Below are 19,613 nucleotides of genomic sequence, written 5' to 3'. Positions count from 1 at the left end.
CTATATATGGCACCCAACATGGGGCTCAAATATTCACATAGGGCCTGAGAAAATGGTCTCCAAGGTAAGCGTGGTATATGGAGGTGTAGCTCTTTCAAGAGGCCCTGCTGTATAGCTGAGTACTTGAGCAGCTAGGACTGGGTACAAAACCCTGCTTCAGGCAGACACAACAAATTCCCAGAGCTGGGGTGGATAAGTGCAGCTCTGGGGCCAGTACCCACCAACACAAGACTAGGCTCTCAGAGAACCAATGGGGACAGAGCCAGCTGCCAGAGCTGCACAGTGGCTGGCTTGGCCATTTAAGTCTTGTCTCATGGTCAGAGAATGCTGCAAGGCATGCAGTAAAGCAGTCCATGCTGGGAAAATAATCTTTTTTAAACAGGTACAGTAAAAACAGATACAGTGAAAAATGGATATAGACAGTCATAGAAAAAAATAGTTTAAAAATAATAGTCTTTAAAGAGAGGGTAAAGTAATATAAAAAAAGCCACGTAAAGATGAAAAATACACAGGGTAACTGTACCCTATATGATTCTTTGTTGACTTTGGATTATTTTAAATGCTAATGTGCAAATAACAATAGCTGCTGAGAGACACTAGGTTGTGAAAAATGCTAAACTAAACCAACCTATATATTTTTTAAATGTCTTCAAAATGGAAGTCAGAAAATATGTTGCATTGGGGAAGAGTTTATGCTTTTGTTTCTACAGGAAACAAAAAGTTATGGTTCTCTTCAAAATTAATAAAGATCAGATTTAATTGGGGGAGAGCTCCTGAAAATCTTGGCTATACACATTACAAAAGGAACCAAGGAAGTCTACAGGACAGGTGATGTATATGCTGATCCCTTGACATGGGAACAGCTCTGAGACTGGATGAGCCAGGATAAATCTTGTTGGCTACAGAGGCCTCCTGGCTTATTATTGGATGTCATCCTTTCATATGGCATGGATAGAAGTTTGGTTATACAGTCCAAAAAACTTATAAAGTTAACAGATGCCTTTTACCTGCTCAAACATAAAACAAAAAATCATCTTTAACTGACTTGTGCACAGTGCACATTCCATACTTGTGTTAATGCAGATATATATGTTACCTTTAAAAGTTTGCATGTCTTCAGAAAGAAAAAAAGGACCAGACACAAATGAAGACAAGTAGCCTAGGTGATCCAGCTTCTCAGAATGCCTCTGTTGCAGTTTCCTCAAAATTCTGCATCCAGAACAATCTCAAAAGTGCTAGCTGAGATGGTCCAGCCTCACTGGCTATCCAACCAAGACATGAGATAAGTCCTGCATTTTCCCATTATATAGGGACTGGACAACAAATGATACAGCTAGCTCTCTCCATTATCTCATTTTTCTCAGGATCCCCTAAATATGCAATCACACCCAGATAGCAGGAAGTAATCGAGAGAATATGATCCCCACATTCCAAAGAGGTAGGGTAGGTGGTTTTTGATCATTCAGTGGATTGTAGATGTTTGTCATTGTTTAGGGGTATTGGTTACAAGCTGATATTGGTAATGGTCAGGAAAAAAGCTGAACAAAGGAGATTAGATTCAGGAATCTCTTTCTGAAGGAAAAAGGGGAAATTTAGTATAGAAATGATGGTATGAATTTTTGTATATTGATACAAATTTAAGGATATTTTTGTTATACTGTATATATGTTTCTACTCTTGTTTAAGGTATTATAATACCTTAAATTTCTAAATGAGGCAGCTCATTTAGAAATGTAATATAAAGTTTTTGTCCTTGAAAGCTATTTAGGATAATAAAGAAAGACAGATTAATAGTTAGTCATCCCTAACAATCAAACTTATAGTCATGTTAGGTATGTTCTCAAGGTCAAACATATATTTTAAATAGATAGATGGTCTTCAAACACTTCAAAGACCTACAGAATGTGGCATTTAAAATGTTTTAAGCAAACAATAATACCCAAAGGCCAATCTGATGATGGTATTTTCTCAATTAAGGTTTCCTCTTCCAAAAAAACTCTAGCTTGTGTCAAGTTGACATAAAACTAGCCAGCACAGATGGCCTGTCTGTGGAAGTGGAATGCTCACAGAGAACAGATATTCCAGGATGGAGCAACCCTATGAAGATATGAGTAGCAGCCACTGTAAGGGCAGCAGCCAGCATGGTAGGTTGAGTAGTGAAAAAGAAGCTTCCATAGTTGGAGTGTGGTAAGCCAGGTGAGAGAAGCATGGGTGTATTTTTCTATTCAATGTAACATGACATCTCTGAACATGAATATTCAGTTGCCAAAACATTATCTTGATTCTCACAAGAACTTCTTAAGTAGGGGCTAAGAACATGGTATGCTTATTAAGAAGGAAATAAAGATACTGTCAAATAAAAAATATAATGTTTTAAGAACACAAGGCTTTTCATGACAGTAAGACACATCTGCTTTTGACAGCAACAATCTACTTCAGAGAAGATGATGGGCATCAAAGAACCTCCATATGGAGTTTGCTTTTTCTTGGCTAGAGTTAGCTACTGGGCAAGAAAACTTCCCTTGCCTCAACTGCTGACAATATGCTGTCCAAACTGGGCAAACAGGACACAAGAGAAAGCAATTACCAAACTTTGCCAAAACAGGCAGAACAGTCCTTCAAAACTCCAGTTTCAGAGAAAAGTCTGTCAGATATTCTAAGCTTGTATTCTAAATGTGAATGTCCCAATATTGCAGAGAAACCTTGGGTGACTATCCAGCTGTTTCTGTCATTTCTGTAGTTTTGGAAGTTGTTGCTCTATACTTCCTGTTTACTCAGGTAATATTATAGCCTTCCTGGGCTTTGATTGGGGTTGAAGACTAGATTGCCATAGTTTTACAGTTTTCCTTGTTACCAAATTCAGAAAAGAAACTCACATAAGAGATGTAAAGTTTATAAGGTTGAGAAACATAAAAGCTTAAGTTGTTTATAAGACAATGTTTTAAGGTCTAAAAAGGTACTTCTAGGGTATTACAAGTTATGATAGAAAATGATTTAGGTATAAAACTTTGAACTTACTAAGAAAGGATAGATAATACAGTACTTTCTCCAAATTTGCCAAATACAAATAGATTGGACATTGTGAATATAATTATTACTTGATAAATGTTCTTAATGTTTATAGTTTTACTATGTTAGAGTTAAAATTTTTTCCTTTTTATTTAGATGGAAAGGGGGAAATGTGGGATATTTGTATACTGTGAAGATATATGGCTATGAGTAGGGTAATAAAAAGCTAAACAGCCAATAGCTAGGCAAGAAAAGATGGGCAGGACTTCCTGGCAGAGAGAAGAAGAGGATGCCATCAAGATGCAGAACATGTTGGACACACACAGAATGGGAGAGAGGTAAAAGCCACATAGTAGATTGTAGATTAATACAAATGGATTAATTGATGTTATAAGAGCTAGTTGAGACAAGCCTAAGCTAAAGGCCGAGTTTTATTTAGGAGCTGGCAGCCCATAAAAAAAATCTGACAACACACTTTCTGAGATTTTCACTTGATTTAGCTTTTCTCACTATAATCCTTATCATACAAGTCAAAAACCCAGGTGTGTGTTAACCCTCAGGCAAGAATATTATACTCAAATATCAAGAAATAATAAGGTTGTTCTATTCATGGACTCCATAGCCACTCTGAGCTGTTCAGCCAGGATACCATTCATTGCTTGTTCTCTGTTCTTTCCTACTCTCACAGTGGGGCCATAATGAAATTTCAGTCTCCTAATATGGATATCACCTCAATTTCTGCTTGAAATAATTCTCAAGATATCTAGAAAATCCCCTTCCTCCAATGTGAAAACACTTAAGTGACCATGGACTCTGGGAAAACTGGGGAACTGTTATATTGTACTCTTACAGGTCTTTCTTCCTAGGACATTTTTCCATGGGCACCAAGGTACTGCTAAAATATTTATGGAGTAAGCCAGGACCTATGTCAAGGATTATCCATGCTGCATATTACACTTACTTGATTCTTCCTTGGACCATTCTTAAATCTCATCTTAGTGCTCCATTTTTTGAATCAAGTAACCAGATGTATACATGTTATATTAGGACTTCTTGTAAGTAAACACAAATACAGCATTGGATGATCAAGAGGTTTATTGTTATAGTTCTGTGTTCAAGATCATCTAGACTATTACATAGGCTGAACATTGAGAGGAAAGAAAAAGGTGGTTAGGCCACCTCCTGAATCCAGGAGAACCCTGAAAATGTTTTGGCCAGGAAAATGACTGGACCCTGGGTTCAAGTTGCTCCTGGAGGAATTTCACATGACTATTAACCCTCTGGTTCTTATACTCTCACCAAAATGTCACTGATTCTTAGGCTGAGGGGTTGGTTCAAAGGTTTAAGAGCTGGGACTGCTGACCTTTCACACACACACACACACACACACACACACACACACACACATTTTCTCTGGAAACCTGAGTTGCTGGTTTCTACAGGGAAGATATTGATACTTTGGCTTAATTCCTTTGCCTGTCTCTCCTGAGCACTGCATTTCCCTGCCTCCTTAAAATTACCAAGATCATATGACTCAGCTAGGCCTGGTAAAATATGCCCATTCAAAGTATGATCCCTTAAATATCCCTTCTTTTCTTATTCCTGAGGCAAAGTTTTTAAAAAGTATAAGTGTTAATTGTTGATATTGCAATTAATGAAAAGAGAAGCCATGGAGCCATGAATTTAAAATAGAGGAAAGAGGGATATATGAAAGGGTATGGAGGGAGGAAAGGAAAGAGGGAAATGATGCAGTTATATTATAATCTTCAAAATAAAAGAAACAATAAAAAACTTAAAAATGAGAATTTAAAAAAAAAAGAGTGCATGTGTTAAAGAAGTCCCATGAGAATAGAGAACTAGTAACATTCCATCCAGTCATGGTCTATGTGATGAGAGCAAGCAATGACTCTTGAATGAATTAAGATTCTGATGGTTGACAGGTACATATTTAAGTAATTGGCTTGTGTTTTCCCCGCAGTTAAACAACTATGCTGGTAGAAATAGTTTAAAATAAGCCATTTAAAAGGCTTAATAATATAAGCTAGATATGTAACACAATATTAAATTACTCCTCACCTAGAACATGGGATTAAACTTGTTTAATCACCAGTAGGCCAATTAATAATTTTTAATGTTCAATTTTTATTGCTTAGATAGAACCTTTATATCTAATGTATGTTAGGTATAATGAATGAAGAGGAGCTGAACAAAGACACCAAATGAGTTCTCATTCTTTTGAATAATATTCTAGAGCCTGTAAGATGACTTCTCATGTAAGGATGCTTGCCATGAGTGTGGTAACCTGAGTTGGATCCCTGGAGCCCACATGGTGGAAGAAAAAAACCAATTCCTGAAGGTTTCTCTTACACCTACATGCACACAGTGTTACATACACATGCACACTAAATGTGAAAAATTGAAAATAATAGTTCTTTTTATCAAACATGGCCTGGCTATTCTAAAAAACTGGATAAAGTTCTAAGTAAATAATATGTCATCTATTTTTGTTTCAATTTCCTATACAAATTATTTGAGATCAACTTGCAAAATTATCACTCACTAGCATTTTCTAAAAATGTTTTCTGAAATGGTAAATGACTATAATTTCTACTGTATATCTAAGCTGTACTGTGCCAGAGCAAAAATAGCATTTTAAATTACTTTTCACACTTTTTCCTAATATGGTAATGCAATAGCTTTGGCCTACTGCCAACCTCCACAATGCCAGGTGTAAACTGTGTTTAATGTTGCAAAGAGTATGGATGGTTACAGGAAAACTTTCCTTCAGTAAGATACAATCAAATTCATCCCCAACCTTTCTAGCCTTTAATATGTAATGATTGAATCACTTTTACACAATTTATGAATCTAAGTAGCAAACGTCAATCACATGTGAAGACATGTACAGAGATTTGTAATCACCTAAAATCTATGGTGCTGCACCTGCCCTTAAAAGCGGGATCTAAACATTTTGCAATTGTCAGAATACCGTGTGGTCACCATCTCATGAGATGCACACAAGTTATTTGACTCCGTCCCCAGGGTACCACCTGCTCTCTCTGTTTAGCTTGATTCTTCCCTCCAAAGTCTAAAATCCTACTAGATGAAGAGAATGAAGAGTGAGGGCAATGTGACTTAAAATCTAATTCTAAACCCAAAAAAAATGATCAAGTCAAATGTAAATCCTACTCTTCCTGTACAAACCCAGGGCAGCCACAAACATACCCAGACCCAAGGGACTCAGGTTTTTCTCAATGGGATACTGAACAGGTCTGTTCTAGTTTGTTTCCCATTACTGTGTTGAATACTGTGACCCAAAGCAACCTGGGGAAGGGATGGGTCCGTTTGGCTTCCACTTTTTTTTGGGGGGGGGGGGCTAGGACAAACATTTTATTTATTTATTTGGCTAGGACAAACATTTTATTTATTTATTTATTTATAATTTAATTTAATTTTACATATCAGCCACGGATTCCCTTGCTCTCCCCCCTCCCCCACACCTTCCCTCCAGCCCACCCTCCATTCCCATCTCTTCCAGGGCAAAGACTCCCCTGAGGATTGAGTTCAACCTGGTGGCTTCCACTTCTATATCACATCCCTGAGGGAAATGGGACAGGAACCCAGAAGCAGAGGCTGAAGCGGTGACCAGCAGAGGAGTCCTGTTTACTGGCTTGCTTTCTTGCTTCTGCTCAACTTGCTTCTTTATATAACCCAGAACTACCTGTTCGGAGGTGGAACCTCCATCAATCAGTTTTCAAGAAAATGACCCACAGACATTCCCATGGGCCAATGTAATGGAAGCAACTCCCCAAGTCAGGGTCCCTCTTCCTAGATATGTCAACAACCAAAAACAGCCATTGCAAGGTCCAAATTAAAGCACACCAAAACAAAAGCAAATACACAGTTCTTTAATAAATAGCCAGATTCAGATATTTTCCTTCAGTAAAAACCAAGCTGCTTTATACCACCAAGACACCATCCACATGTTCAAGGCTTGCTATTTGCTTCCTTATGCTTGATGTGAATAGGGGAATGTGTATTGCCAAAACTGCTCACAAATTCTCACATAAAAGACAATGGGGAAAAGGACAAGGAAAGTATCAAGACAAAGAAAAAAACAAAATATCAGAACTTTACACTGTCCTGAGGAAAGAGAAGATATTTTGAACACAAAAGGAAAACTTTATTTTTTTTCCTAAAAGGAAAAAAATCAGAGAATAAGAAAAATTTTGAAAAATATTAATAAAATATCTTATTCAAAAATTGAAGACTGAAAATAAGGGCATTTTTAAGAAAGTAGAATAAGATTTTAAGCAGAGAGAAATAGGGGGAATGAATTTTTACCCTCTGGAGGACATTAACCAGCCAACCAATAGGGACTTCTGAAGGAGAAATCAAATAGAGGGGAATGTTCCCCAGGCTGAAAACATACAAGAAAATTTCTCAAAATATAATAATATTAAAATCAGAGCTGGGGAGATGGTTCAACAACTAAAAGCACTTATGAGTCATGAGGACTGGAGTTCAGATCCAAACAACTTGGTATCTCAAAATCTCCTATAACTCTCTTCTAATTTTTCCCTCCCCCCCCCCTCCTCACCCTCCTCCCCCTACTTCTCCTTCTCCTCCTCCTACTCCTACTCCTTTTCCTCCTCCTCTTTTTTCCTCCTCCTCCTCTTCCTCCTCATCCTCCTCCTCTTCTGGCTAGATTTATTTTATCTGTTTATATGTGTCTGTATGAGTGTATATGAGCCTGTTTATTGACATCCTCTGCCCCTTTCTGGCCTCCATGGGTAGGCATGCATGTCAGCAAACACATGCATGCACATTCATATAAAATAAATGATAGATAGATGATAATGATAGATAGATAGATGATAGATAGATAGATAGATAGATAGATAGATAGATAGATAGATAGATAGATAGATAGATGATAGATAGATAGATATTCTCACCAGAAGGAGGAAGAGGAGCAGAACAGAATAAGATTCAAATAGAGAAGGTTCTCTGAGTATGAGCACTTTACTTTTAAAAATGTAGTTAAAAGAAAAGATAATACCACAATTTTTTTCTGCTTTTTTTATTAAGAAAAATTTTTATTCATTTTACATACCAATCAAAGATCCCCCTCTTCCCTCCTCCTGCCCCTCCAGCCTTCCCCTTCCAACCCATGCCCCCCATTCCCTCCTACAAGAAGGTAAGGCCTTCCATGGGGAGGTACATTTAGTAGAGGCAGGTACAAGCCCTTCCCCCTGCCTCAAGGCTGTGTGAGGTGTCCCACCATAGGCAGTGGGCTCCAAAAAAAAGCCTGCTCATGCACCAGGGACAGATTCTGATCCTACTGCCAGCGGGGCCCTTAAGCAGATCAAGCTGTACAACTGTCTCATTATGCGGAGGGCCTAGTCCAGTCCCATGCAGTCTCCACATCTGATGATCTAAATTTCATGAGTTTCCACTAGTTTGGTTTGGTTGTCTCTGTAGGACCCAAAGAGGGATGCATGGATTGCCCTGGGAAGGGGAAATAGATGAGATCCCCATGAGTAAACTGAGGAAGAGGGATAAGCAATGGAGGGTAGGGCATGGGGGATGAGAACATAAGGAACAGGGTGGTCAAGCTCGAACAGGGATGGAGTGGGAGAGCAATGAAAGAGATACTATGATAGAGGGAGACATCCTGGGGATAGGGAGAAACCAGGTGCCAGGGAAGTTCAAAGGAATCCCAAAGGATGACCCCACCTTAGACTACTAGCAATAGTGGAGAGGGTGCCTGAACTGGGTTACCCCAGTAATTAGATCGGTGAATATCCTAACTGTCATCATAGAGCCTTCATCCAGTAACTGTTGGAAGCAGATGCAGAGATCCACAGCCAAACACCAGGCCGAGCTCCAGGAGTCCAGTTAAAGAGAGAGAAGAGGGATTCTATGAGCAATGGCATCAAGATCATGACAGAGAAACCTACAGAAAAAACCATAAAACATTTATGACAGTAAAGATAGGAAGGAAAGTCCTATCACACACACACACACACACACACACACACACACACACACACACACACACAGGATGGGAGAGAGAGAGAGAGAGAGAGAGAGAGAGAGAGAGAGAGAGAGAGAGAGAGAGAGAGAGAGAGAGAGAGAGAGAGAGAGAGAGAAGGACAGGAACTTGACTCTACAAAGGTTTAGGAATAAACAAAAGAAGTAGACTTCCAAAGCTGAACAAAAGAAAACTGCTATGGTTTGTCGATAGCTTTCCCCACCTGAAATTCACATTGAAGTTTTGTTCCCATCCTGAGATATTAAGAGTGTGGACACTTACTCTAACCATAGCTTATGTGTAGGATCCTTGGGAGGTGATCAGAGCTAGATGAAGTCATTAGAGTATAGGCCCATGGTTGAATATTGGAGCTTTATAAGAAGAGGGAGAGAGATCATAACATACACATGTACATGTTGACTGTCTTTTGCCATGTGGTACCTTTCTCTGCCTTGTGATTCTATAAGCAAGAAGATCACCATGGAATGCAGCCTCTTGACCCTGGATCACCAGGACTGTGAACCAACATAAACGTCTTTAAAACATACCCAGTATGTGGAAGTGTGTTATTAGCAGCAAAAGAAAAAGAAAAAAAAATGGAATAGTGATGAACTAATGCATTCAAATTTTTGAGAAGTGATTCTAAATTAAAATTTAATGAAAACATTCATCAAGTATGAGTACAAAATGAAGGTACTTTCTGAATGCAAAATACACCTTTTTCAATTATGGATCCTCTGAGAAAGCATGCTGAAAAAAGTACGTGAACTGATAAACGATATAAAGCAAAAGAAAAGAGGCATAGGAGTCCCCCCAAAAGAGGACATTTAACTCCAGCACAGATAAATTTCTGAATAATAGAACTGTGACAAAAGTGACAGTTCAGGTCACTTGGGGGACAATCTCTCAACACAAAATGGCTTGGTGCAGAGAGAAATTAACTCCAGAAAAAAAGTTACTCCTCAAAATGGAAATATGAGAGAACTGTTTTAAGGATGGATAGGTCAACTTACATACTTGAAGTATGGACTGTATTTATCTGAGATAAATGGAAACACACACATACATCAATACATGTACATAAATGTTTATAGATGTTTTGTTTGTGATAATTCTAAACCACAAATAAACAAATATATTTTAATGGATAAATATATGAATTGACATTTACACAATAGAATGTAATTACTAGTGGGCAGAACAACTTGGATTGACATTAATTACATTGTGCTAGCAAAGAAAGCCAACTTCAAAAGTTACAGATCACATAATTCCATTTATATAACCTTGAAATAACAAACCTATAGAAATAGTAGAGATTAACAGTGTTCATAGATTAAGACTGAGGCTAGAGTAGGATTATAATAAATGTATGGTGTATTTAACAGCTAATGGAACAACCCAGTGACATGATTATGGTGGTGAATAACATGCTACAAATATAATATAATCTCATAAGGGACTACACCAACAGCAAACAAGAAAAAAAAGTCCTAAAATTCGAGTCTTTAGTTATTAGGGTTAATAGCATCTGTAGTTAATAGGACTATACCTTCTAGTGTCAATTTCCTGGATTAGACCACTGAATTAACATTATCAAATTACCATCATTGGATGAAGCTGGGGGACTATAACAAACTCTACCATATTCTTCTTCCATAGACTTCTTCTATAGACTACTTCCAGAGATTTTAATTCAGTAACTGTGAGAGTCGTGATTATAGCAATCTCCCTGTGGGATTCTCATGAGCAGATACATCTGAAATCCTCTCATTTAAAGCATGATGTTCTCAAGAACATTTGGCACTGAAGACAGCAGCAGGTTTCACAAAATTTCCTACAATGCACCTCATTGCAAACTCAAGGCATCATGCCAAAGCGTAAGATAATACACATACCAAAGACCAACAAAACATTCTGTGAAGCCCAGACTAGTGGCGTGATTGTCAGCTAACATCTCAGCTAAAACTAGGTGGTTTAAATCCTTTGAGCAGCACCCCATAAACATTACATCTTACCCTTCAATTCTCATAAGATATTTAATGTTGCTAATTAAGGGCAGATGAGCATGATTTGAAATTATAACAGGTCAAGAGTAAGACTATTCTAAAGATTTCTACTAGAAAATAGACCTCATGCCTACAAATGAAGATGATCAAAAGAAAGCCTTTGAGCCAAGATTTTACAAGATGACTTACAGAATAAAATAAGAAGCTGAAGCCTTAAGCTTTAATTATCCAGAGTCTAAAATGTAGTTTATCTTAGTATCAGTTGTAGTCAGTGAGCAAGGTACAGAAAGCAGCAAGGTGGTCAACATTTCCATAAGTCTTAGTCAACAACTTCTATAATATGAATATTTTATTTTCATGGCAGGAATAACTATGCCTATTTTCTCTCAGTTGCTTTGTTTAATTAATGGATCACCATAATAATATTTGAGTGCCCAAAGCCATCTTGAAAGTTCCCAAGTATTTTGAAAAACATAAAAATTGATGTAGTAGTATCGACGGTGGATTGTAGTATAATTAAACTGAAGGCAGAGAACAAATAAAATAATTGAGCCAATAAATTGGGCTGGAGAACTGGAGAAGTTTTCATTGCAATAATTCCCATCATCACTAAGACTTGTACTGATCTTCAAATAAAAAGGCCATATCTTCATGAAATTAATTGAAATTATTTGGAAAAAAATCAAAGGTCAGTCATATTATCCTTGGAGACAAGCCATCTACATAAAATATTTGAAAAAATAAAAAGAATACATGTATAGCCAATTAAAAGAAAAACTAGTGGCCTTTTGGGTTGAAAATACCATCTGGATCATTTCAAGCTTATGAGGCACCAAATATAGGACTAAAAAGCCTAAAGTCTGAAATACACAAACACAAAATGTCTTAGAAGAGATTTCCAATCTTTAAAAAAATTCTCAGTAAGATTGATTGGCATTTGTCATTTCCCACATTGCATCTGTGCTTTCACAGACATCCTATTCCTTCCTTGAAGAGATGCTACAAAAGTCAACACAATCACCTAACTCTCTATGCTGTTCCAAGAATGAAGCTATGTGAGCATGAAGTCTAACCTGTGCCTGTCACTGCAAACATTTCAATTCCAACAGCAGATGATACCAGAGTGAGCAAATGAACCCTAAGACCTTAATAGCTATGTGAAGTAGACAAATGAAGCTGAGCAGAGATCAGCAACATTTGAATTACTGAGTAAAAACTATGTTAAATAATTCTGTTACTGCAAATTTCTGGAAAGACATTGAATAATATAAAAAAAAAACAGTATTTTTACCAAAGCCTAAAAAGGGAGATAGTTACTCAATGAATTAATTTTTTTCATTGTTGGAGATGGAACCTAGGACATTCATGCATGGTAACTGCTCTATGACCAAGCTATTGCTTTGGTAAGTCATTAAATTTTGAGGTTGATGGAGAAAAAGAGTATTAGTACAAGGAAAAGAATAAAGTTCAAAAAAATTGAACATGATCCAATTATATCTCTTTATTTTAATCAATAGTAGTCGGTCAGTTACATACATTCAATAGTCTTTGATGCTAAGCATTTTGAGAAAGTATAAAAAGCAGTAAACTTAACCAAAAAAAGCAGTGTTGCTTGTTTCATTTAAGTGACTTAGATTTCAAATCAAGGGAAAGATATTATAGATACAATGAGACACTTACGCAAACAATGGAGCCATTGCCTGAAATTCACTAGGAACCTTGGTTTTGAGTGCTGTATTAAGCACTGTAAAAATCATAGAGCTCTTTTTTAAAATTGTCAGCCCTAAAAACATACATACAAGTAACATTATATAAACCAAGCAGGCTTGCTTATGTATTTGGGGATATATATACATGTATGTAGTATGTAACAACAATTAATGGAAAAAGAGACCATGAATTTAAAAGAGAGATTGGAGGGCTATATGGGAGGGCTTGGAGGGAGGAAAGGAGAGGAAAAGTGATGCAATTTATTATAATCTCAAAAAAAATAAAAGAAATAATAAAAAAGAAAATATGAGAAATAAGTGTTAAATTGAAGATAAAAACCACAAAGAACTTCCCCTTTCCACTTCTATTTATTCAATACATAAACAATATGTATTGATTACTACCTGTTTAGCTTGCTCTCAAAAATGAACTGAGATAGAAATATTTATTAAGAACCAGACAGTAGAATAGGCATTTAGTAGTCTCTAGTTTGTGTTCTTATGCTTACCTAATAGTAGAAAAGTCAGGTATGAGTATACAACATGAGTTCTGTCTCACGTGTCAGATACAGTAGCAGTCACAATGGATAAATAGCCAGACAGTACTAAAGTGGCAAGACAGGGATTTTCAAACCTCAATTCATTTTTTAATTATTTTGGGATTTTAATATATATGTGTAATGTATCATCCAATTCTAATATAATTGGACTATAATGGGAAAATAGGGCAGGTTTTTTATTTTTGTTTTTTAATCTTAAGGATTACAATGTTTATCCAGCATTGTGGCTTGAGCTATCAAGATGGCTCTTTGGGGAAAAGCACATGCCACACATGACTGGCAGCCTGAGTTTGGTTCCTAGAGCACACATAAAGGTAGAGGAGAGAATAAACTTCAAAATGTGCTCCTCTGGCCTCCACATATGTGCTGTGGCATGTGAACCCCTACACACACACACACACACACACACACACACACACACACACACAAGAAAAAAAACAGAAAAAAAAGCTTTGAGTAGGAAAGGGTACTTATGTTTATATTGAGCTAGCTCCTGGGGAAAAAAATCCTTTTTTTTTTAATCAGGACAGGGATATACCTGAGGATACCTATCACTGAAATTTGGTATAATGTGGCACATATGAACATAATCCAGGAATCCACACTTAGGACTAAATAAAATTGTGACGTTTGTGAATATTTACCCATGTACTTGCATTCTGAAATTCTTCCAGTTTTCACATTTCAAAGGCTCACTCAAGTCTCTAAGGGACCACTTTGAAATGGGTAGGAATTGTAAGATGTTCCAAGAACTGCATTTAAAAGCACTCTGCACAATAAGCCAAGTCACGGAATCAGACCAATTCCTATCAGTGGATGAATGGATAAACAAAATGTGGTATATGTACATTATGCAGTACTGTTTAGCTATGAAAAAAAAGCAAAAACATGCATTTTCCCTCATATTTGCAACCTATGTATGTACATATACATATAAATACATATATGCATATAACAACTAAAGGAAAAAGAAGCCATGATTTTGAAAAAGAATAGGGAAGGATTTGGAGGGAGGAAAAGTAAGGAGGAGATGATGTAATTATATTATAATCTCAAAAATAAAGAAATAATAATAAAGAACAAAAGTAAATAAATACAATAAAGGGGAGAATGATAGAAGGGGGAACATTAGGGGAAGGTAGGGTGATCAGCGAAGGAGGGACCTAAGTAGAGTGAGTATATTATATACATGTGTGAAAATGTCATCATGAAATCCACTAATTTGTACAATTAATATACTCTCATAGAAAATGAGACAAAAGGAGAAATTTTCTGAAGTTCCAGTCCTGACCAGGAAGAATGGCCCAGCCAGATCTTCTCAGACATCACAATGCCAGGAAACCACAGTTTTGATGAGACTATTTCACAGGTGACTACAGGTCTAGTATCTGGGGCTCTTGCTCAGTTCTTTTCAGTAATAAGTTTAAAATAACAACTAACAAATGAACTAAACCTGTAAGAGGGTCTCTATTTAAAAGTTATCCAAAGCTGGACAGTACCACATGTCATAACAATTGTGACGTGGTCATAACCAGTCACTATCTGATTGGATTTAAGGCACACTCCATGAGATGGAACTCATGCGTGTCCTGCTATTATTGTCCTGATAAAGTCACATAGCAATGAAATGTCTTCAACTGACCCATAGATCAGTGTCTCACTCAGCTATCATCAGAGATGCCTCCTCCAGCAGCAGATGGATCCTAACACAGAGATTCTCAACTGAACAATGCGCACATTGTGATTTTGGAACACTCACTCTTAAATGTTATGTTCTCATCAAAGCCTTCCCCTCAGGGATCGGGGAACTAATTGTGTGGAAGAGGGAGAAGCAGAAAGATTGCAAGAGCAAGAGAGGATGGATGACAGCAAGGAAACAATGTCTTCCAGACACAACAGGATTGATGCAAATAAGAACTCACAGAGATGGTGACAGCATGCACAGGGCCTGCCCAGGTTCAAGCCAGACAGGGAACCAGCACTGAGAGGGTGCAGTGAACATGAGCGCCCACCCCAACCAGGAAGTTATTTCCAATTGACATCTTCTTGCAAAGGAAAACTTACTTTTCTCCAATGAAGTCTCCCTGGGTATATTAACCACACTGCAAGATGGGCCCCATGCCCAGGAGTAGTTGGCCAACACAGAGAGAACTCAATGGTATTTCTGTAGACTCTTTGCCTCATAATACTTTGTTTGGGCATTTTTTATCATGTCAGTCCTCTACTTGTATTTTATGGTTTCCAGTTCTGTGTTTTTACTGGTTGTGGTGTATGACTGTGTGTGTGTGTGTGTGTGTGTGTGTGTGTGTGTGTGTGTGTGTGTGTGTGTGTTTCTTGTGTGTGTTTCTTGTATGTGTTTCTTGTTTTTTAAATCTCATTCATTTGGGCTCTTTTGTGTTTACCTGCCTTGTTTTGTTTTTTTTTCTAAAAGGAAAGAGAAAGGAAGGGCATGGAGTTGGGTGGTTGGGGAGATGGCAAGGATCTGGGAGGACTTGGGGAGAGAAAACTGTGATCAATATATATTGTATGAAAATTTTTTTCAATAAGAAATATTTTAAAAAAGAAAGCTATGCTATGCAAACACCCACCATGTAGTTCTATCCGGTGATAAAAAATAAAATTTTGTCATTTGAGATAACATAGAGGAATCCTGCAGACATTATATAAAATAAAATCAGCAAGTCAGCCAATCACAAAATTATGTAAAATGTAAAAATAATAATAATCTAATAGAAAGGCAAGTAAAATGGTGATTAGTGGAAGTTGGAGGACTAAAGTGAGAAAACTGGCCATATGTTATTCAAAGGACACATAATCAAAGATAGATAGGAAGAATAAATTCAGGGTAGCCTGCAGTGTGGTGACAGCAATAAGGATGACATCTTGTATTCTTGAAGAATACTGAGAGTAGAATTACATGTTCTCACTACAAAAGTGACATCTATGGGAGACTGTAATAGATTAACTAGCTTAATTTAACTACTCCATGATGTATCACACATTATAAATCTATACCATTTATGTCTATCTAAAATAACTTTTAAACATCTTGAGATAGTATTCTTTGTAGATAACAAAAAAAAGGTTGTTAAAACGTTTAAAATATAAATTTCAGTCATAGAATAGATATTGCAGAAGTACATTTTTTTCATTATAGTTTTAAAAATAGCAAACTAGATAATTATGTAACTGCCATGATGAGTTTGGTATTGGCTCCTGTGAGGTCTTTCCATTTTTCCACCTACTTCTGTAATTCTCCTTTATAAAATCACTCATGTAGTACATCCTTAACAAAGAGGCAGGGCCATTTTCTAAAGAGATATTAGAAGGTAAGAAGTTCACCAGCCAAGTAATTCTAAGAAGAAAAACACCTGGGTAATTCAGAACCCCTGCATGCATTCTACTAAATGAACAGATACAGTATTTATCATATTTACCAAAATGGCCAGTTCTTTGAAACTATTTTGTCAATAAGAGTAATGAATAAGACACAAGGCATTAAAAGCAAAGAACAACAAAACAAAAATCAGAAGGTGGCTCTTGATCATCTTCTTGTAAACCATCGGCAACATCTGTCAGCTACAAAATAGTGCAACCTGTTTTCCCCCATAATATATCAAGGCCACTGAGTCTCTCTTTAGAGTTTTTAATTTCAGTTTTCTACATGTACAGAGATTACCATTGGTGATGGCATCTTCTGGAACAAAGGACAGCAACTGATACTCCTCTGAGCAGGAGGCAATGTCAATATAACAGCCCCGCTCCCTGCAGAGACGGTAAAAGTGTTTTCTCAAGCTGTTGCTGAAATCCATTTTGTCTAATTTTCACAAAGAACATGATGGTTTGGTTTCCCTGACAACACTCTTGAATGTGCCTGACCTTCATCCTTCTTCTTCTGGTCTACTTCCAAATGACAATCCAACCCCACAAATCAATCTTTGCATCCAATGAGCAGTCACAAAGAAAGATGGACAGATGTTCCTCTGATCATCAGCCATATGTCTTATTAAAGACTATGAAGATAATAAAGGCTACCTAAATCTTAATATTTAGATTTCCTGTCCCTTTGGTATAGGAAATGTGCAACTACCCCTTTCCATGAGAGCAGAGAATATAGGAATTTTGCTGCTGTTGTTCTCAACATTGGTTAAGAAAATTTCATTGTATAAATATGTATTATATGTGTACAAAAACATACATAGGAGATGGACTGAAAGCCAAGCATATTGACTCGGAAATTGTCTAAGAATAGTAGAATAGATCGAGAGAACTTTGCTTAAATCTATAATATATTATTTCTTTAAAAACTGGTAAAGTATATATGATGATGTGGCATATTTACTTTATGTTATAACGGGTGTTTCCATGTTATTCTTTTATTGTTTATAGACTTTAGGTCTCAAAATTAATAAAGGAAGACTATTAGCTAATCACAACCACATTGTGCATTCCTCTTTTGAAAGAAATGATTGCAATTAGCACTCTCATTCATGTTGTCCAATTAGCAGTTTACATCAGAGAAATTTTCACTGGGCATTAATCAGTTCAAGATCACAATTTTAATGGCACTACTAACTCTGCTTTTAAATAAATATATTAATATTCAAATTCATGAGTAAGTGCCCCATATATCTGATTGACTAAACAAGAAAAGCCTTAATACATGCACAGCACCTTCTGTGTGCTCTTAAAGCCAAGTAAAGAAGCTGAAATAAATATATTATGAGTTATATGTGTCTGCCTTTTATGGAAATGAACAAAAATTCTCTCTTCTCTCAGAAATAACCCAGATATTTGCTTATTTTTATCTTTTATGGGGTATAGAGAAAAGCATAGAAACTGCCAAGCAGTGGAAAGGTTGAAACAAGGATATTCACTTAAGAAATTATAAATAGCATTGTTGTATATGCATGCATCACACATCAAATAATAACTGTACAGAAATCTTTGGGTCTGTATTGTTTTCAAGAACTTTGAAAAATACATTATAAAATTATTGATGACTGTTTATTTAGGGCCCATGAATCACATCCTGAATATATTATACAACTGTGAATCAGTTGGGGTTTTTAAGACTTATTCATAATTCCACTTCCTTTTTAAAAATAAATTGTCATTTCTGCTTTGAGACTGTCTCTGAGTTTGGCCTATCTCTTGAGGTTAACACCAGGCACATCTGTTGATGTCCCCAAACATGATGACAGCAACAATAGTAGGCTTATAAAATGAAAGCTGGAGAAGGAATCTTTTCAAAACACAGCAGGGAAAATAGCCTGAAATGAGATAACTAGCAGATGCTCCAGAGGGTGGAAGTCATCTGCAAGCAGTTAGTGGAACAGAGAATGCTGAAGGAGTTTCCCTTTGCCAGATGCCTGAAATAGAGACAGATGAGCAATTCCTCTGAACTTCAGCAACAGTGCCAGCTGAAAAAGCAGACCCCTTCTGCCAAGGGTCACTTGTTCAAACTGTTGACTGTAAATCAGAGTTCTCCTTCTGGACTGATGGTACCCAGAAAATGCATTCAAAATGTTTATCTGTCCACCTTACCTTTGGCACAAAGACCATCCATCTGTACTTGCTGAAGTCCAGGAGATTGGGCACGAACTGTTTACACGTTTTGAACAAAGGTACATTCTTATTTAGAACCCCACATAACAGTGTCTCTTACCTTTCCCTCATGAGTGAGGAATATTCCCAAGTAAAATAACCCACATTTCAAATGCATTAGTGGTAGGATATTTAGGTCTGGTAATATTCATGAAAAGGTGTTTTATATCTTTTCCTCTCTAAAATAATCATTGATGCATCATTCTGTATCTTCTAAGCAGTTTTTGTCTGTGTCAAATGTGCTACCTAGGATCATTTTTCTCCTATTTTTCAGATCATAAGTCCCTTTTCTTTTAGTACTCACTATTGTGTGTCTGAAACATTAAAATAATAGTGAATAGAAGAATTCTTATGATGACTATGAATGTCTTATAGCTTGTCATCACATAAATATCATAAATATTGTGGTTCTAAGCAAAGATAGGTTAGAGCATCATACAAAGGTTTCTACATCTTCAAGTCTTCCCCATTTCCATGTGTACCTTACCAATCAACCAAGGACACCACTGTCCTCCATCCTGCTTTATCCAATTACACATTTATTTTACTTGTCTATGTTTGTTTAGAGGCTGGGATGCAGCCCTCACTGGGGTATGGAGTTTCCAATAGTGTATAGTACAGTCCAAGCCCCCTGAGTACTGTGAGAAATACATGCTGTCTTATTTTTAAAGTTCACTTCCAA

At 36.8% G+C, this 19,613-nt stretch overlaps 1 long non-coding RNA gene across 2 annotated transcripts in view; it reads right to left on the bottom strand.

Moving 5' to 3' along the window:
• LOC143268986 (uncharacterized) overlaps positions 1 to 19,246 on the bottom strand; it is a 119,965-nt gene extending 100,719 nt beyond the window's left edge. For both annotated transcript variants that reach the window (XR_013045244.1, XR_013045243.1), the window contains exon 1: positions 18,872 to 19,246. This is a non-coding gene — a long non-coding RNA (uncharacterized LOC143268986). The remainder of the gene's footprint in view (positions 1 to 18,871) is intronic.
• Between the last annotated feature and the right edge of the window lie 367 nt (positions 19,247 to 19,613).

The sequence above is a fragment of the Peromyscus maniculatus genome, chromosome 16, assembly GCF_049852395.1.
Source record: "Peromyscus maniculatus bairdii isolate BWxNUB_F1_BW_parent chromosome 16, HU_Pman_BW_mat_3.1, whole genome shotgun sequence".
Lineage (NCBI taxonomy): Eukaryota > Metazoa > Chordata > Mammalia > Rodentia > Cricetidae > Peromyscus > Peromyscus maniculatus.
Note: the sequence above shows the minus strand (reverse complement) of the source record. Positions and strands in the feature narration are given on the sequence as shown.